Raw genomic sequence first — 21,596 nt, forward strand, 5'->3', positions numbered from 1 at the left:
TGTGAATTCTGGTTATCAGTCCCTTATCTGAGGCATGGTTTACAAAAATATTCCCCCATTGTGGGGATTGTCAATTCACATAAATTACTGTGTCTTTTGCTGTGCAGAAACTTCTTAATCTGATGTAAACCCACTTGTCTCTTTTTGGGATTACTGACTGTGCTTTGCGGTTTTAAGATTTTGCTTACCCCAGTGTCTTCCAGAGTTTCCCCAGTGTTTTCCACCAGTAGTTTCATAGTTTGAGGTCTTAGGTTTAGATCTTTGATTCACTCACATGCAACTTTGAAGAACATAAAGTTAAACACTTAACATACTTCTCTCCCCATTCTCATTAATATTCTTTCAGTCCACTGTCTTTCAAACTGAAAACTGAGTCAGCAAAATTTGACTACTAGGTTTTGTTAAAACATATAAAAAGTGAAAACTTAGTCAGCAAAAACTGACTACTAGGTTTTGTTAAAACATATAAAAAATTAAATATATAAATAATTGACATAGGCCTACATGGTTTTCATTTTGAAAGAAAAATATTGTGAGCAAAACATTTGGACTAAGTAGAAAAATGCTATAGAGATAATACAGATAGCAATTGTTATGAAGATTTATAAAAAAAAAAAATCACTTTAAACTTGAGTGATAAGATTTCACAAAATAGGAAGAGACTGTGAACTGGTCCCTATAGAGGGTGAAATTTAATGTGGTCCAAGTGGGGACAAGAGCTGGGATGAAGTACAAAGGCTGGCACAAGCACATGACGGGTGGGAGAGCATACGGGGTCACATGGAACTATGCATAACGATATGAGCATGTCATGCTGTGGGTTGAATAGTATCCTACAAAAACTCAAGTCCATCCAGAATCTCATAATGGGGTTGTATTTAGCAATATGGACTCTGCAATTATAATTATTGACAGTTAAGGTGAGATCATACTAAATTAGTGCAGGCTTTAAATCCAGTGACTGTTGCCTTTATAAGAGAAAGGAGAGGGAGATTCCAACACAGAGACACAGAAACAGAACATGCAAGTAACAAGGTCATATGAGAAAGGAAGCAGAGATCAGTGATGCATATGTAAGCCAAAGAACACCAAGGATTACTGGCAACTATAAGAAGCCAGGAAGCAGTAGGAAAAGATCTTCCCTAGAAACTTCAGTGCAAGTGTAGCCTTGTCAGCACCTTGAATTTTGGACTCTAGAACTGTGAGATAATATATCTCTGTTGTTTTAACCACGTGTGATAATTTGTTCTGCCCACCCTAGGAAACTAATACCCATGGCATTCCAATTCTTAGAGTCATTTATAAGGAGAAGCACAGAGAGTATTTCTCCCTCAACTATTGCTTCTTATCCTTTTCAGACCATGAATGGAGAGTCCTCGGCTCATAGTTTGTCAAAAAATTTCAATTGGTGTCAGTTGTATTGATATTGAAGTCTCCTTTTCATGTATTTTATTTTTGTTTTCCAGCTTCATCAAGTATAACTGACAAAACTGTATACAATGTCATGATTTGGTAGACATAATCCATTGTGAAACAATTACCACTATCAAGTTAATTAGCACATCCATCACTTTATATAATGATGTGGTAACCTTTTTTATCTGTATGTGAGAACACTTAGGATCTACTCTTCTAGCAAACTTCAAGTAAAAATAGAGTATTATCAACCATGGTCATCACACTACATTAATTCCTCTTAGTCATCTTACAACTGAAATTTTGTATCCTTTGCCCAAGATCTCTTCAATCTCTCCTCCCCCATGAAGGCCCTGGAAACCACCATTATTTCTTACTCTGTTTTTATAAATTTGACATTCTAAAAAAAGATTCTCCATATAGTAATACTTTATAGTATTTGTCTTTCTCTGCCTAGCTTATTTCACTTGGCATAACGTCCTCCAGGTTCAATTATGCTGTCACAAATGGCAGGTTTACTTATTTTTTTCTTTCAGTGTTAAATAAGACTCCATTGCATAAATGTTCAACAATTTCTTTACCTAGTTATTTATAGACATATACTGAGGTCATCTCTATATCTATTATGAAAAATCCTGCAATACACATGGGGGTGCAGATATCTCATGGGCATACTGATATTATTTTCTTTAGATATATACCCAGCCATGAGATGACTGGATCATATGGTATCTCTGTTATTAATTTTTTTAGGGACATCCACACTCTTCCCAGAGTTTATGTACCAATTTGCATTCCCACAAATAGTGTAAGAGGGATCTCTTTTCTCTACATACCCACCAAACTCTTTTGAATTTTTGATAACAGCCACCTTAACCGGTGACAGGTGGTATATCATTGTGGTTTTGATTTGCATTTCCCTGATGAATTGTGAGGTTGAGCACCTTCTCACATATGTGGTGGGCGTTTGTATACTTTCTTTGAAATCTCTTCAAAATCTCTCTTTGAGTCCTTTGCTTGGTTATTGAATTGAACCACTCGGCTTTTTGCTACTGAGTTTTTTGCTAGTCCTTACATATTTTTAGGTATTAATCCTTTATCAGATAAATGGTTTCCAAATATTTTCTCCCATTCCATAAATTGTCTTTACACTGTTGATTGTTTCCTTTACTATGCAGATTTTTTAAACTTCTGACATAGCCCCCCCACTTGTCTATTTTCACTTTTTTTGCCTATGCTTTTGATGTTATTTCAAAAAAGTCATCACTAGCCTAATGACAAGGAGTATTTTCCCTATTTTTCTTCTAGGAGTCTTAAGGTTTAAGATTTGTAAGTGGTATAAATAGAGTTTAGTTTCATTTGTTCATGTGAACATCCAGTTTCCCCAACACCATTTACTGAAGAAACTATTCTTTTCCTATTATATGTTCTTGGCACCCTGTCAATAATTAGCTGACTAAAACTGCATGGATTTTATTTCTGGGATATCTATATTGTTCAACTGGCCTGTTTGTTTTTATGATAGTTTTTATTATTATAGTTTTGTAATATAGTTTGAAATCAAGTACTGTGATAGATTCAGCTTCATTTTTCTCTCTCAAGATTGGATATTTGAAGTGGTTTGGGGTTTTGTACTAACTTTAGAATTGCTTCTCCTATTTCCAAAAAAAAGTACAGTTATCATTTTAATGGAAAATGCATTGAATATTTAGACTGTCATGGGCAGTATGGGCATTTTAACAATATTAATTCTTCCATTCTTTGAACATGAAGTACTTTTCCATCTATTTATCATTTACAGCATCTTTTACTAATACTTCATAGTTTTCAGTATACAGATCTTTTACTTCCTTGGCTAAATTTGTATGTAAGTATCTTATTTTTGATGATATTGTAAAGTGGATTGTTTTCTTAATTTATCTTTATGTAGCTTGTTAATGTATAGAAATGCAACTGGGTTTTGTACATCGAGGACATGTCACAACTTTAATAAATGTATTTTTTAATTCTGTTTTTACTAATTTGTTTTGTTTTTGGTATGTAGTCTTTCAGATTTTCTACACATTTAAGATCATGTCTCCAGCAAATAGAAACAATTTCTTTTCTTCCTTTCTTACTTGAATCCCTTTTATTCTTTTTATTGCTAAGTTGCTTTTGCTAAGAATTCTTTTTGTTGTTGTTTTTAAGAATTATTTTAGGGGACCAGCAGTTGGCATAATGGCTATGTTACTGGATTCCCATGTAGTCGACTGCAGTTCGAGTCCTGGACCTGGTGGCTTAAACTCACACCGGACACGTGTGCATGTATATATATATATATAGATAGATAGATAGATAGATAGATAGATAGATATAGATATATATGAGGAGAAATTTTGGTGTGGCCATTCCCCCTGGGGATTGATTTCTCACTTTCTGTCTCTTTGTCTCTCTCTTTCTTTCTGGCAAGTGCACATGCCTTCTAGCAAAAACCTCTGCAAAAAAAATTATTTTACTTAACTATTTATTTATGTATTTCTAATTTGACCAGAGAGTGACAGAGCGAATGAGAAAGCAAGTCGCCAGGTCTGGGACCCAAACTGCGGTCATCCATGTGGAAGTCCAGCACCCTTAACCACCACACCACCTGCTGGCCCTGTTAGAAAGTCTTGTACTATATTGCATACAGTGGTAAGAGTGGGCATTTTTGTTTTGTTCCTTATCTTAGAGAAAAAGCTTTCATTTTCCTGCTGTTGAGTAAATATAACCTGTATGCTTGATATACATGGCCTTTATTGTGTTGACGTAATTTCTTCTACACATAATTTGTTGAGAATTTTTATCACGAAACGATGTTGAATTTTATCAAATATTTTTCTCTGCATTTGTCAAAGTGATTATATGATTTATCCTTTATTTCATTAATGTGGTATATCACATTTATTGATTTATGTATGTTAAAACATGCTTGTATCCCTGGAATAAATCGCAATTGATCATGATGTACAATCTTTTTAATGTATGGTTGAATTTGGTGTTCTAGTATGTTGTTGAGAATTTTTGTATCTATGCTAATCAGAGACACTAAGTTATAATTTTCTTTTCTTAAAGTGTCCTTGTCTGATTTTGGTATCAGAGTAATATTGGACCCATAAAATGAGTTTGGAGGTGTCACGATATTTTCTTTCTTTTTTTTTTTTAACAGATTTCTACTATAGGATGCGTGTGCTCACCAGAGAGAAAGAGAGAGACAAGGAGAAAGTGACAAATCACCTCCCCCCACCTCCGGTGGAAAGGCCATGCTACAATCCCTTCTCCTCCATGCTCCTGTTGGGATTTTGGGGACACATGCACATGTGCCCAGCATCAGTTTCGAGCTGCCAGATCCAAGACTCTAACTGTGGTTAACTACATGGGAGTCCAGTGACATAATCATTATGCCATCTGCTGGTGCCATTGTCATGATAGTCAACACACTGGAGAAATTACAATGGGTAGTCAGCATGCTTCTATGTAATGAGGTTGCTGATGACATAGATGAAGCTTGAATGAGGTAATCCTGAACGCATTGCCATTTGATCCCATTTTTATTTGGGGTCCATCTAGCATAAACTGTCAATGTGTTTCTATTTGTATTGTGGGTGATTTGTAAGATACCTCATTGGTCTTTTTTTGAATTAACACTTTCAATGTAAAACTGTTTGTACCTTTGTCTGTGGTAAGTTTTAATAACTGATTTATAAATTTTCTCATTATATCTTCTGAATGGAATGCCCTGCTTTATAAAGAAGAATGAGTGTCACTGATAGACTATAGAGTCTTTAATTTAGATCTTCAGTTTTTATATATATGACTCTAGCTACCACCATTTCTTTTTAACATTGCTTTTGTTTGGCCAACTGAAAAAATATTACCTTTTTCACTACACTTTAAAAATGCATTTTGGCCCTAAGAATATATTTAAATCTAAAGTAAACTTGATTTAAACATAGATAAAATTCTACTTCTTCTACTTTGTATTTACAGGACTGTCAGGGTCACTCAGAATAGGCATAAAGCCCAGCACAGGGCTTGAAACTTCTGTGTACTTAGCTTTATGATTCAAATTCAAATTCTTTTTCTCTCCACCAGTTCTACCAAGTTACTCCTCCCTCCCCCTGTGTTTCCCATAAGGTTTTCTCTCTCCTTACTGATTAGAAGTCCTCTTTCTTTGGTTGAAATGTTGCAAGTAGCCACAGATTTATAAAAGGGTGAAATTCAGGTAGTGGGGTGATCACAATCCTCCTGGTAAGAAGACTGTAAAAAGGCAGCATTTTACAGCATACGCTTACCTTTTAAGGCATAGTCTAGAATTTCTTTTCCTTTTTTATGACAGAAAGGGGCTGGTAGTCAGAGTGCACACATTAGGTATTTCTGACAGGGTCTTGCCGTGTTGTGATCTCCTGCCCCAGCCTCTCAGTTAGCTAGGATCACAGGTGCATGCAGCCACACCTGGCCAGTTTCAGTTGGGCCAGCAATTGAACTTAGGGCTCCCAAGCTGCCTTAGTCTCTACCCAACACTGCCCTTCTACTTCTACTTCTGCAGCTCAGCATGGTTCCTAATCTTAATACAGCACTACATCAATAGGTTTTCAAATTATCTACTAAGCTGCCTCTCTGTGAATTGGTTTATTTATTATCAATTTTGTTAAGTCTGTGGACAACAAGCTCATCTTCAAAGCTCTATTTCTTGCACTTTGTAAAAGCAAGACGTTTATCAAAATTCAAGTATTATTTTCCACAGAAATTTCTCATTAAAACAACACAATAAAAGCAGTTTTGTTCAACTCATGGATAGAGAAACTGTTGGAATCTAAATAATCCCAGCATGAAAATTACAGTTTGTGCAGATTAAATTTGCTTTGTTTTGTTTTGTTTTTCTGATGACCACGTGTGAACTGGTTGTTAATCAAGTGTCAGAATGAGCCTATTCCTTGGATAAGTAACCACATGTGGTAGATTTAAGGCCTGTCATTCATTTACCTTGTCTTCAGGTAGGTGGTGCATGAGAATAACAAGGTGATGACAAGTAGAGAAAAGAAGGGCCATCATGAATGCAACTGAAACCCCAATTCAATAATCCTTAGAATTACTTTAAATACTGTAACTAAATTACTAGCCCTTTAGAATAACCTGCTTAGTTGCAGTCCAGGTCTTTCAATATTTAATCTGTATGTATAACAGACATGGGGAAATGAATTCTAATACACATTCTTCCTTGATTGCTAATAGAAATTCGAATACTTCTCAATACATTTCTCTCCCATATTATTTCTGCCCTATGAATCATTCCATATCAATACTTTTATTTTTACAGTATGTGTTTGTCCAAAGACCTAGTTTAGGCTGTAGAGATAAAGCTTAGTAAAAATGGCCTCTATTCAAAGGAGCTATGGCAATGACAATGAAGGAAGACAAAAGGTAATGATGGAAAACTTGCCATTAGCAGTGGATGGACTCACAGAAAGAATGGAGGAAGAATCCTGCAGTCCCTGCTCTTCCGTTGCTCACACTGATGTGGCTTCCCCTCCCAGGCCCGGTTACTTTTCACTCCCTTCGGGATGACTGGCCTTGTGGCTAATTGGCCAATGATGGTTCAGCCTTTCCCACCAGGTGCTATAATCACAGAGCAGTGGATGTGTCCACTCTTAACCAAGCAGAAACTGTCACTGCCTTAAGTTTTCCACCTGCCTCACTCAAGGGCATCTAATAAATGTGTGATTCTAATACTTCTCTCCCAGAACTGCTGTTCCATTCACAGAGACAAGTGAGTCCTTATTATGAAGAATCTCTCCCTTGTGGAAGTTCAGGATATCTCATGTCCTCTGGCATAGCTTAGGTCAGCTTAATTTTTAAAATTACACAAGGGGCAAAAATAGTCTTTTGGAAAATTAATTAGCTAAGCTTGTACCAATCACTCAATTTGGGGTAGTTTAGGAACTTGAAGGATTATCAGTCTGGCCTGTCCTAAGTCAGGTTTTACTAATTCAGGAAATCTATTGATATACTTATGCCTCTCAAGCCACAACAGAGCTTAACATGGTAGCATTTTCTGAGTAGGGATAGGTGTTTCCATTAGATGTTTAAATGTTCACTAAGTGGGAGAACTCAGCAACAGATAGCCATATGGTAGAACACTCATACCAGCTTTTCTAGAGCCCTGAATTCCATTGCAATAATACGGATGGAGAGAATTTCTCTCTTCGCAGCCAAATTCTTAGAGGTGTTTCTTTATCCAGTCTAACTGGATGGTCTCACTTGGCCCTCTCCAGCAGAGTGAAAGTTGAACACATGAGTTGGCAAATAAGACATGTCTAATTGACACCTCAACAAGCTCGGATAATGGCAAAGAGTCCTATTAGGACATTTTGACGCCTGCTAATGAGTAATGACAGCAATTTTGTAAGTGCCAATATTGTCTGGCATTTGGTGCTGGCATCTGCGACGGCAAGAACTATTTTTCAAGAGTAGGGTAACATATTTTGCAGACAAGAGCCACCATGGCAGCTTTGAGATAAAATTATATGATGAAACCAAGTGATTGTAAAGTGTTCGATCTTTTTTCTCACTTTCCTTAAAAATATGACCGTATTTTTTTAGTCAAACCCATATCTACTTTTGGTATTTTATTTTTGCTTGGCTAAGTTAGAGGATTTTCAAATAGAAGATTTCACAAAATTTGAAAGAAGTCAGATATAAAAATACCTAACAAGCTAAGAATCATAATTTCTTTGGAAACTGCTCTACTTTCCATGAGAAACTTTTGCTCCGTAATGGTGTTAGTCACCTTCATCAAACACAACAGGAGGAGATTATTCAAGTGGATAGATGATTTTATTCTAAATTCCAACAATCTGGTTTATACCTTCCCAGCATTCTTTTGCCAAGGCACAGTAAAAAGGAGGAAGCAAAGCAGAATGCACAACAAAAATCAATGGAAATATCTATTGTTCACTGTGATTTCACATAAAAAATCAACTAAAAATCAAAATTGGAGCCAATAATTCATTCTTCATATTTTATTTATGTGAGTGGTTAAAAAACAACAACAACAAAAAAAAAAACACATGAGATTCATTTTTTTTTTTTTCACAATAACAACTATAAAAAGAAATATCTGTTGTTCACTGTGATTTCACATAAAAAAATCAACTAAAAATCAAAATCAGAGCCAATAATTCAATCTTCATATTTTATTTATGTGAGTGGTTAAAAAACAACAACAAAAAATCCATGAGATTCTTTCCTTTTTTTTTTTTTTTTTCACAGATAGCACTTAGTAAACAACCTTAGGTATCCTGATCTCAAGCAGTATAGATGTGACACATGTCAGTCACAGCTGGAAGAGGTCCTTAAGGGAAGGAGCATCTCACTCTGCCAGGTTTCGGTTAACCATCTCAATACTAGTTTCAGATTCTAATTGAGCTCATTATTCATCAGTAGTTACTAATATTATATAATACTATAAGCTAAATTTTTGAGGGACACATTAGTAAAACAAAAAACATTTCTATCACTTTCAGTAAAAGAAATGTCTACAGTTGTAGAAGGGACATCAAATAGTCCAAACGGAATTTCAAAAATGCTCTCTAAACATTATTTGTTAGCCTTACCAGAACTTTTTATTTGAGAGCCAACAGCCAGTTATTGGTGAGCTTTAGTACCTTTTATGGATTAATGAAGTGAGAAGAACTCAACTCATTCTTCTAAAGGACATAAGACTTTTTGTGGTTTAAAACAAATAACAACAACAAAAGTGCTATAAGTTTCATTCTGACACCATGCTTTGATGACAGGGTGTTGGAAGACCACCAGGCTAACTAGATCAACCTACATACTCAACTCTGTACCCTGATGTAACTTTGACAGCACTAGTCTCTTCACACTGTCACACTTATCACCATGGGTCTATATTGAGAATCAACTATGTTGTAAACACCACGCTAAACATTTTGTGCATCATCTGTACCTTTTGCAGCAATATTGGCACACACTATTATTCTTATTTTATTAATAATAAAACAGGCCATAGTGTACAAGTAAACCAGCTCTTCTAAAAGTATCTTGATTTGTAGTGTTTGCCAATTTCTCTGGTGTAAAGTCTCCTACTGTGGCCTGGTTCAAGCTGCCAAGGTTTAACAGCCAGCTGACAAAATTTATGAATATTTAAAAATCTGTTCTGTTTCTCTTAGAAACTCTAAAAGTACAGAAGTTCTGACAGCTTAAAGTTCAGTTTCTACTTGAACCTCTTCCCAACTAGCTTGGTTCATATTCTCTCGCTCAAATTACACATACTGGTCTTGACACCATTAAAACATCAGTTATGTTCTACTAATACATTAATTTTTATGCTATTTATTCTGTTTTCTTTTTTAAACTACTTCATCTTTTTTGGAAAAAAAAAAAAAGAGCTCCGGTCTATAATTCTGTATCCACATAGCGTGCTGAATACAAAATCGATACATAATGTTGAAGGAATTGAAACTCTCTATGAATTAGTTATAATCCTATTCACCAAATTTTTAAACTAAAGCTTAGGATAGAAACTTAGTGACTAATGTCAATATGAAAACAAAATATAGTTTGATTTGGGAGAAGTTAAAAGGCTCAAAAAAGGGGCCAGCAGGTGGCGTGGTGGTTAAGATGCTGGACTGTCACATGGTCAACTGCTGTTCATGTCCTGGATCTAGTGGCTTGCTTTCTCACTTTCCCTCTCTCTCCCTGTCTCTCTCTGGTGAGTGCAAGTGCCCTATAGCACATTAAAAATAATAATAATAATAACAAAGAAAATTAAGTAAATGTGTTTTTTAAGACTTGAAAGAGAGAACATGCACTGTTTTCAACTCTAAATCTCCTTTTGTGCTTTTTGAGTATACATAAACCTCCCTGAAGTTTTCTTATCTTCAGATTAAACCAGACCCTTTTTCTCTACCCTCTTTTCCTTAAACCCAGCTTAACGAATGTATAGTGATAGGTGTTTTCTACTCCTTTTTCTCTGCTCTAAACCTTGGATAAGGCATTTACTGGGATTCAAACTACAGGGAATTTAATGAATAATGCCAACTCCCTCAAGACCTCACACTGCATTTTACAGCTTCTGAGAAGTCCATGGGATCACAGTCCATCTCAGCAGCACGCTGCTTTTAATATGCATTTGCACCTCAACTTTATTTATTTATTTATTTTTCAAAGGCTCAAAGAGAAAGACATAGTTTTGAAACTATTGAAAGAGTCTTTGTAAAACTGAAATTAAATCCTTTCTTCCTATGTCTAATCTTAGCCATCATTCCAAAGCAAGGCTTGAAAGAAGGGATTAATTTTAAAGTTGGGCTGCCTTAGAAATGTAAAGGTACTTGGGCTGTTTCTCCAAATGACCTGCACTATTTTAATCCAATGTAATTTATTTAGTTGTAGCTGAAAGATAGAATGGCCTTTAAATCCCCTTCCGACATTTCTACACCGGTAGCTCTTACCCACTTCTCTCCATCTTACTTTATCTGTAGATGCCAGGTGAAAGTGAGTACAGGAGCTGATGGGGTGATTGCTTCTTTTTACATTAAGTGTGATTTCAGGGAGTGACACCACTTGTCATTGTTTCCCTCTATTCTCTACACTTTATGAGGTTCAGCTGAGCTTGTCTGAGTGGCTCTGCTGTGGCTAGCTGGACTTGGCTCTTCACCATGGGTAGAGTTTAGGTCTTCTGTGGTGAAAGTGAGTACAGGAGCTGATGGGGTGATTGCTTCTTTTTACATTAAGTGTGATTTCAGGGAGTGACACCACTTGTCATTGTTTCCCTCTATTCTCTACACTTTAGTGCTGGTGAGAAAGTGAGCTTCTTGTCTGCAGAATACATACAACCCAACAAGGGCTTATTGATATGTTAATTGTGTGTATTCTATTGAAAGCTGCATCCTTATCCATCATCATGCTGAGAATGAAGCCTCTTCACTAGGATTACTTCCTGTTCTTTTGGTAAGGAAACAAAGCAACAAACAGAAAACCCCACAAAACAGAAATAAAGCAAACACAAACTTTGAAAATAGAATCTGAAAAAGACAAAACAGTTACTTAAGATTGCAGATAAGTTATAGTGCAACATATTCATCGTTCACAAACACGGTGAACCAGAGGTATGGAAATACATTAAATTTATGAGGACTTTTATTTTTGGTGAAATGATATACTTCTCTGGAGGGGCTATTTAACACCAGTGTCCTGACATTCCTGCCTCTTCCATACTCCACCCCACACCCCAACATCTCTCGCACACGCAGGATGTGACAGCTCCCAATAGACTGATGAATGAACAAGTGATGGGAGGACCTTCTATAAGAAGTGTGGCAAGCACCAACCTCAAAAAGTGACACAGTACAAAAAGGGCAAGGATTCTCTGCTTAGGGACAGTGGCATTATGACAGGAAGCACAGTGGCTCTGGTGGACAGACTAAGCCTATTTTCTGGAAAAAGGCAAAAGAGACAAAGAAGATTATGCTGGGGCTTGAATGTGCTGACCCCAGGTGCAGATCTAAGAGGATGCTGGCTAGTAAGAGATGGGAGCATTGTGACCTGGGAGGGGATAAGAAGAGAAAGGGCCAAGTGATCCACTTCTAAGCCTCATCTTTCCTATTATGAAGAAGATAAAATCTTGAGGTGAATGTTCACCTCATTTGATTACAATTGGTCTATTTATGAGGGAATAAAGTAATCAATAAAATATCCTCTTTGGAGAAATTTGATTCACAGTAAAAAAAAAAAACAACAAAAAAAAAAAACGGGAAGAGTACAGGCTTTCAGTGTCCAGTCGTCAGTGCTGAATGGCAGGAACACCTGAGCAGCTCAAGGGGGTTCTGGTATGGGAACGGAACAGGAGGCGAAAGATTTGGGGAGCTGGTCACTTAATAGCAAAAATGTGCAACTTGGCTACTTAATGCATGTCTTGATTAGAAAGAGCAAATGCCCTCTAGTCACAATGGTGTATTCTTGAAAAATACCCAGGAATGGATGTCATGTGTCCTCACCACAGAACGGACAGGTGTGTGAGGGGGCATTTGTTGATTAGCCAGATTGAACTCTGCACAATGCTCTTATACTTCAAATCATGTACACGAAACAGACACACAATGTTATCTATCCATTTTTAAAAATAAAAAAAAAGATTTTTTTTAAAGAGCAGATTTGTCCTATGCATATGAATCAGCCAGTAGAGCCCCGTTACTTCCTAATGAGGCCTCTTCTCAGTGAGCATTGGTGCAATCCCTGAGACACCCAATGCGTTTTCCTCAAGATCTGCTGCTGTGAGAACATCGTCAATGTGCCGAGGGAAGACTAGATCAGTGCTCAGTACTCTTACGCAACCTGTGATCACAGAAACGTTTGACTAGCTGGCCGTGAGGCTTACTGGAGCTGAAAGTTCTTAAAAATAGAATGTTTTGGGACCAGCAGTTGGCACAATGGCTACGTCGCTGGACTCCCATGCAGTCGACCGCGGTTTGAGTTCCGGACCCCATGGTTTAAACTCACACCGGGCACGTGTGTGCGCGTGCCTAAGATCCTGGGAGGAGAATGGAGAAGGGATTGTGGCATGGCCATCCCCCCCTGGGAGGTGATTTCTCGCTTTCTGTCTCTTTGTCTCTCTCTGTCTTTCTGGCAAGTGCACGCGCCCTATAGCAAAAACCTCTCCAAAAAACAAAAACAAACAAACAAAACACAATAGGACGTTTTGGGGCTAGAGGGTGGCTCAGTGGTAAGGCAGCTGCCCCCCATAGGAGGGTCCCGGATCTGTGGCCCAGGGCCTCCTGCCACAAACCAGGTGTGTGCACATGCTCATGATCCTGGTGGCTGAAACTGGACTTGGTAAACAGTGGCATGGACACCCTGTTGGAGGTGACTCTCTCTTGGGAGAAATCATGAAATTAACTTTAAAATAAAGTTGTTTTCCAAATGTAGACAACACCTCAATTGACACTATCTCATTGAATGTCCAAGAGTAAATTTAAGTTCAGAGAGGTTAAGTGACTTGTACAAAGACACAAAGCTAAGAAAACATGGAGAGGGGAAAAGGAGGTACAAAGGAAGAAGGTTAAGTCTTCATTTCATTGCTGTCAGTGAGCTTTTGCAAGTCCTGGCATAGGTGACTTGACCCTCCATGGGTATGAGTGAAATCTATGCTAATGTACCAAGAGTGCTTGAAGAAGCAGAGGGTCTATAGATATGAGAGATGGCCATCAGGTTCAGCTAACGGAGAGAGAAAGTTGGCCACATCACCTGAGGATCCGAGCACTGGCATCTGAGCCTCCCACAGCGAACCCCAGCACAGCTTCCTCACAGCATATAACACACATGATGAATCAAGATGAGAGTACCTTCGTCTCATTCACGCACCATACTGTTTGAAGTACACTTGTTTGTCAGTCACTAGGATGGTCGATATTTACACACACCTGCATCTACCTTAGACTACCTGGAACAGTGGCCATAGCAGCTGACTGCACCCTATCCCAGAAGATACAATGGTTGTTGCAACTTACGTTGTGACTGCTACTAAATGAGAGAACTTCGAAAGCTTGCATAAAAATGGCCTTCAAGTATGGGTTAATTTTGATGCAAAAAAAAATTGAAATCCATGCACTTTTTTAGTATGTGTTTTCCATGAACTTTCAAAGCCTCATCTAATTCCACGATTGACTTTCTGAGCCCTGATCTAGTGCGGCACAGAGCCTTCCTTAAGGGTGGTTTGAAATGAGCAGCTTTGCTTGCCAATATGCTCCTCCCCAAACATCCCTCCCTGTAGTTTCTTGTAAGATCTTACACCTCCACCATCATCTCTGTTTTTTCTACCGTCATGACATTTATGTCTCCTGTTAACCCATATTTTATTCTTTATTCTCTTTTTCTTTCTTTCTTTCTTTTTTTTTTTCTTTTCTTTTTTTTGGGGGGGGGTTTTTTGCTATAGAGTGTGTGTGCTCGCCAGAGAGATAGAAAGCGAGAAATCACCCCCCAGGGGGGATGGCTATGCTGCAATCCCTTCTCCATGATCTCCTCTTGGGATTTTGGGCACGCACACACACACTTCTTTGTTTCTTTTTACACTGCAGGTCTGGGAATGAACTGCTTTCAGCCACATGGGAGTCCAGTGATGTAACAACTCCACCATCCACTGGTGCCTGTTCTCCTTCATCTAAGTTCCTCTTTTCCCTCTTTAGCTTTATGCTCTCTTCAAAACTTTAATAGTTTAATAAATTTATACAAAAGACTGATTAAAAAACAAGCCCTCTCAAGGCCCTTTCCGTTCTCTGACACTGTGCTTTCTTGGACTCGGTGCAGGTTCAGGGAGCACATGCACATGCTGGGTGGGCTCTGGTATAAAGTGATGGACAGAACCTGGCACTGCCTCCTCCCAGAGATGGTAGACCAGGGGAGGAGTCAGACGTTCTTAAAGACTCAGAAATAATAAATGTAAAATCATAATGATCATTAATGCTAATAGGGAAATATACATCTCAGGAGAAGACTAGCCTAATTACAGGGCCATGGAAAGCTTCTCTGAGGAGGTCACTGATGAGCTGAGATGGGAAGGGCAGGTAGAACCTGCGAGGGTGTGCAGAAGTCCGGGGGGGGGGGCGTGGTGCAGGAGGGGAATGGCAGAAGGGGCGGGGCAGCACCACAACCTGAAAGGAGACCAAGGGCTGGAGAGGGAGTCTGGGAGGGAACACAAGGCACGAAAGCAAAATAAGGACGTGGCTTTACCCAGTAGGTCTTGCAAGTCAAATGAACATGTAGCTGAGACATGGGTTGCGATTCTGTAAGGCGGATGCCTGAATTTCGTTTTAGATGTACAGCCTGATTCTAGCCAATGCCTGCTTGTTTTCTGACAGTGGTCAGACTTCTTATTGTTGCTGATGCCTTAGTCATGGCACTTGCAAATGAATGGAGCCACCGAATGTGCGCTTGTCAGTGCATCCGGTGCTTGTGCTTTAGTTAGCATGACTATAGCAGGCTAGATTCTTTCTTTTCTTCTTCTTTGTTTCTTTTTTTTTTTTTTAATCATGCTTTGAATTAAGGCACTTATGGGTCTCATGAATAGTAAATTACATGATGTAGGCTACTGAAATCTACTGCATGTTTAATGTGTGCAGTAATAAGGTGTATTGTAATTTAGGTTTACAAATGTATGAACCTCGAGTAACAGCTTCAGACAACAGCATGCTAAATAGTTACCTTTTTTGAGAGAGAGATTTTTGCTATAGGGCACTTGAGCTCACCAGAGAGACAGAGAGAGACAGAGAGACTAAAAGTGAGAAATCAACCCCCCCCCAGCCCCCAGGTGGGATGACCATGCTGGAATTCCTTCTCCTCCATTCTCCTCTCAGGATTTTGGGCATGCACACACTGGTGCCTGGCATGAGTTTTAAGCTGACAGGGCTCAAACTCAATCAACTACACGGGAGCTCAGTGCGGTAACTATTATGCCATCTGCTGGACCCAGAATAGTTATCTTTTAAGTGAATTTTTCGCTAACATTGTCTAGTAAAATTTTACTTTTTCATTCATGTGGCTGTATCAGGACCTGTTCCTTATTAGGTCAATTTCAAAAGTTTTTGAAAAAAATGGATGAAAGTATGAGGTCATTCTGGTGCAAAAGGAATAAAATCCATGCATAATTTTTAACAATGTGCATTTTCCACAAACTTTTTTTTTTTTTTGGAGAGGTTTTCACTGTAGGGCGCGTGCGCTCGCCAGACAGACAGAGAGAGACATAGAGTCAGAAAGTGAGAAATCACCCCCCAGGGGGGATGGTCACGCCGCAATCCCTTCTCCTCCATTCTCCTCTCGGGATCTTGGGCACGCACGCACACGCGCCCGGCGTGAGTTTTAAGCCACCGGGTCCGGGACACGAACCGCAGTCGACTACGTGGGAGTCCAGCGACATAGCCATTATGCTAACTGCTGGTTCCCTCCACAAACTTTTTGAAGACCTATCATATTTTAGAATTCAGAAATCCCACAGTTTTATAGTGGAAAGAAATCTACATAGGTAATTTAGTTTACTTCTTCTAAACTATCACTGGAAACATCACATCTATGTATCTAGGCAAAATGAGAATCTCTCTCTTAATGAAAATATACCTGAAAAAATATTTTTCCTAGGAATGCATAATTTCCATTTAATAATTCTTTTTTAAAAAGTTATTTTATTCAATATTATTTATTTATTCATTCATTTATAACTTGACCACACACACACACACCAGGGAGAGGGGGGAGAGAGGAGAGAGAGGAAAGTGAGAAAGCAAGCCACCAGGTCCAGGACTCGAACCATGGTCAGCCACATGGGAGTGTCCAGAGCCTTAACCACGCCACCTGTTATTCTGCATTTACATTTTTTTTTGAGAGATTTTTGCTATAGGGCGCATGTGCTTGCCAGACAGACAGAGACAGAGAGACAGAAAGCGAGAAATCACCCTCCAGGGGGGATGGCCATGCTGCAATCCCCTCTCCTCCATTCTCCTCTTGGGATCTTGGGCACGTACGCACACGTGCCCGGCATGAGTTTTAAGCCACCAGGTCTGGAACTCAAACCGCATTCAGCTACATGGGAGTTCAGTGACAGCCATTATGCTAACTGCTGGTCCCTAAAAATTGTCTTAATAATTCTTATAAATATCTACTCCAGCCATTGTTTATCTTTGCCAAACACTAAAATGCAATATTTTACCATCTTGCATTTATTAAGTAAGCAAAAGTTACTAATCATGTTATTGAGGCTATTCTAGGGAATTTTAGGCCAATTCTACATAAGAGGTTAATACATATTATATGTAAGAATGGCCAAGTCAAAGAGAGGACCCAGAAGCATATTAAGAAGAGAGTATATTTACTGAGTCCTGATATAAGGAATAGAATCTTTATATAAATTGAAGTCATAATTGTAGAAGTATAAGAAACATCTGTTAAAAATAGGGATGATAATTTGATCCTAAAGAATATTAGAAAAACTGAGGCTGGAGACCAGCTGAAAAGTACCTATTTAGCAATGCTAGGAGGAAAGACTACAGTTACAAACATAAATTTTTGCTCACAAGAAAGACCTATTGTACTTCGGGGAGAGTAAGGCAGAGAAAAGTCAGTATGAGAGACACACACATAAAGTATTCAGCGCGATCATTTTATTCCTTGTTATGATTTTGTGTTCAGATACTCTACCAGTCAGTTCTTAGAAATTCACTGAGAATGGAATGGTTGCATAAGAAAATGTTTAAAATATAAAACTGTGACAATTTAATGTATTTGCATGTTGTCACAAACTAGCCTCTTTTGGTTTTGGACAATAAAAATTGGCCTTTCCTGTCCTGTGATTTGACCCCTCCTGCGATATTTGCCCTTTCCTCTGAGATTTCCCCACCCAGACAGTCCTATGACTCCACTGGGTGGGGGGAGGTGGGGGTTTGTAAATGACAATCTTCTGAACCCTGTATGTCCTTTTTTTTTTCTGAGAGATTTTTGTTATAGGGCATGTGCACTCGCTAGAGACACAGAAAGACAAAAAGTAAGAAGTCACGCCCCAGGGGGGATGGCCACACTGCAATCCCTTCTCCATTCTCCTCTCAGGATCTTTGGCATGTGTGCACATATGCCTAGTGTGAGTCCTAAGTCATTGGGTCCAGAACTCAAGCTGCAGTCAACTATGTGGGAGTCCAGTATAGCAGCCATTACACCATCTGCAGATCCTGACCTATATGTACTTTATCTGAAAAGAAAGACCCTATTATGAGCAAACTAACAAACTGATAGATACAGGTCTAGGAGACATCCATATTACTTTCAATGCTGTCCAATTTTCCTGAAAAAGAAAAAAAATTGTGGAAAATGATCACTCCAAGCCTACATCTGCTGTAGACATGGCAGATGTCTTGCGGCATGACACTAAGTGACGAGTTGTGTGATATGGACAAGTACTGGCACAGAAGTTCAGAGCAAAGGGACCATTGCTCAGAAAGGGATGAAGGGCAGCATCTGTTGAGTCTGTATGTGCTAAAGCTCTTCTCAGAGCCCCCATGAACTGGCTCCTTTTAACTTCAGTGGTTTTCTGGGGCGAGCTCTGGGTCATAGCACCCATTTCACAGATCAGGAAATGGAAGCTCAAAACCTTGCAGTGCCAAAGGTCCAAGTGAGTCTGTGGTGGAGCCAAGTTCAAAGCTGGGCAACGTGAACAGCAGAAAATCATCTGTGTGGGGCTAGCAGGTTGCCTAGTGGTTAAGGCACTGGACTCCTACACGGCTGACTGCGGTGAGTCCCAGACCTGGCAACTTGAAAATCATACCGGATCCTGGCATTTGATGAAAAGTGGTCAGTTATGGAGTATTTATGGCTGAGTGACGTAAACCAGGCTATGAAAGAAAGATATTGAATGTATCCACTTAATATATACCGACTATACACACTCTATGGTAGAGAGCGAAATATTGGAGGACATAAAAGCAGTGAAAATACTTAATGAGAATAAGACAGTGTGGAATGGGGGGGATGAAGAGAAGAGGACAGAGGAAGATAGCAAGAGAACAAATAGAGAGGCATGGCATTAGTGGGACACAGATACCTGTTGATGATGACATGTATAGTATTCTTAACTAGATTGGTCTGAGAAGTATTTCATGATGGGTAAAGTCTTTTTACAAGCAAAATGAGAAATAGTGATTAACTGGTTAAAAAAATAATTGGAATAATAATAATAATAATAATGAACGGGAAAAACAATGAAAAAGATATTGAATGATCAAGTAGGGATTTTAATGTCTCAGTATTGACTGACATGCATGACATTCCCTTTTTAAAAAGCAATGTAATACACTGTAAAGTTATATGCAATTCAATGTAATATGAACAAGATTATAATGATAATAAATAAATAAATGAAATTAAAATAATATAGAAAACAAAACAAAAAAAAGAAAATCATACTGGACCCATGCGCATGCATACCCTGAATCTCAGGAGGAAAATGGAGAAGAGACTGGGGCATGGAGATCCCCCTGGAGAGTGATCTTTCCCTTTCCCTTTCACTGTTTCTCTCTTCTTTGGGTGAGTGCACATGCCTATGGCAAAGAACTTTAAAAAATGGGGGGGAGGGGAGGGAGAAAAAGTCCTTTGTGTGCCTTCTGGACTGCTGTCCTGAACTGGATGATCATGGGTCTTTGAGGAATGGCCATCTCATCCTGACCAAGCCTGGGCCAGTGTAGAAAATGTGCTAAAATATCATATCCAAACTGTAATGTTTGAAGTTCTACCAAACATTTAGTTACTTTAATCTTTAGATTTTACTTAACTACTCTTTATGTTTTAAATAGTGCTATTTAAAATGAGCAAAATTTATTTTCTAAAGGGATGATTAGTCTTCTGCAGAAAATAATGAGGTAAAGGATTTACTAATACTAACAAAGTCCAGAACCACAGCACACAGAATAAGCAACTGGAAATCTCGGATCATTGGCTTTTATAATTTTGCGAGGCCTTAACAACCATCTAGTTAGCAGAAGAGTAAAGGACATCTAAGAGAAGCCAAATGGCTCACAACATGGTCCACCACACAGCACTCTTGGCCAGTCTTAGAAGTTAGGGCTTTCATATCAATGCTCTTGCTATGAATGTAGTGATCATTGACTAAATAAAATGCAAAATTGTTCATCCTGCATCAAACTAAATGGTGTATATGTCTTCTTTATCATACTATTTCTATGTCAGACTCTCTCAATTTTTAACTAGCCCATGAGGTAACTAGGAAAATTACTGTCTTTCAGGTTATTAGGAAGTAAACTTCTTCCAATAAGATACAAGGCATTCATTGGATCATCGGAAAAGTCATGACCTATTTTTGCACAGAAAAACATGTCATGAGTTTTCCAATGACCCAATATTTTTAAACAAAATAGTATCCTGTCAACCCTTCCTTGAATAATGCAATTGGTCTTCCAACCTCTATGCACACACTTGATATTAATTTTGGGCCTCGCTTAGAGAAGACAGGAAGGGATTGACATTTCATCATGAAAAAGAATATTTCTACTTTTACAGATAAAAATGTGGAACGAGGAACAAGTAGAAAGGAGTACCAGGGCAAGATGACAAACAAACATTTCTCTTTTACGTTTAGAGCCAACCACCAGAGCCAAAGCTAAACACGCTTAGGGTATTTCCAATGCTTGTAATCATTACCATTAAAATAATGGCAAAACCCAACTATTCAATCAGTAACATGTCTTTTTAAAATTCTGTCTCTTTGCTATATATTTTAATGATGGAAACTGTGATAAAAACAAAGTACCTGCTTTTCAGTTCAGTTTCAGAGCAGTCACTGAGATAGAAAAACCTTTGTATCCATCACTGGTTTCTGGTTCTAAGTCTTTTGTCAGTATTTACATATTTGAGAAAAAAGATCTCTAATTAAACATGGTATTTATAACACAGGATGCAAATTATACTTGTGGAGTGAAGGTGCCCATTGGATCCTCAGAAAAGATTTGATGTATTTTTCTATGCCAAAATGTGCCACAACTTTTCCGACAGCCCAACAGTTTTATCCAAATTACCTAAATTAAGCATCATTCTTTATATAATGACTATCACATGCTGACAATTAACATTCTGGTGTGATTAGTAGGCAACAATTTTAGTTGTAACTCCTTTCTTGTAATTAGTTTGAAATCAATCATTCAAAATCTTTATTTACTAAACTACTTTTCTGTATGTAAATTCTTTACAGGTGATGAATCTACCAAGCCTTTGTCTGAGTCGACTCTTGTACATCTTCCCATTAATATTGGTTTTTATAAAAATTCCTCTGCTTCTTGTTTTTGAATATTTTCTAAACTAATATGTAAGTAAAATAAGTTACTTTCTTTAGTCAAGGTCTTACAGTACACATTCTAAACACAATTTATTTCATGTTACTACAAAAAAGCAATACTTGAAGGGCTTAGAGATCGGTTTTTAGTGTTCCCAGCACTCCAGAATATATATACTCAGAATATTTAGCTTGTGATTGTTTCTTAAATGTAAAGTGAAATCAGTCTGTATCATTTGAAGATTTAAATATCGGAGGTTAAGTGTTTCAATATATTGAGAGAAGCTGAATCTTTCCCTTTCTCTCCCTCTTCCTTGTTCCCTAC

The 21,596-nt window shown here is 38.2% G+C and overlaps 1 protein-coding gene across 1 annotated transcript in view; it reads right to left on the reverse strand.

Annotated features, from left to right (window-relative positions):
- The window catches only part of CNTNAP2 (contactin associated protein 2), a 1,579,711-nt gene that overhangs the window by 847,279 nt on the left and 710,836 nt on the right, over positions 1-21,596 (reverse strand). The window lies entirely within an intron of this gene.

Source organism: Tupaia chinensis, unplaced genomic scaffold (genome assembly GCF_000334495.1).
Source record: "Tupaia chinensis unplaced genomic scaffold, TupChi_1.0 Scaffold000010_1, whole genome shotgun sequence".
In the NCBI taxonomy this organism is placed as follows: Eukaryota; Metazoa; Chordata; class Mammalia; order Scandentia; family Tupaiidae; genus Tupaia; species Tupaia belangeri.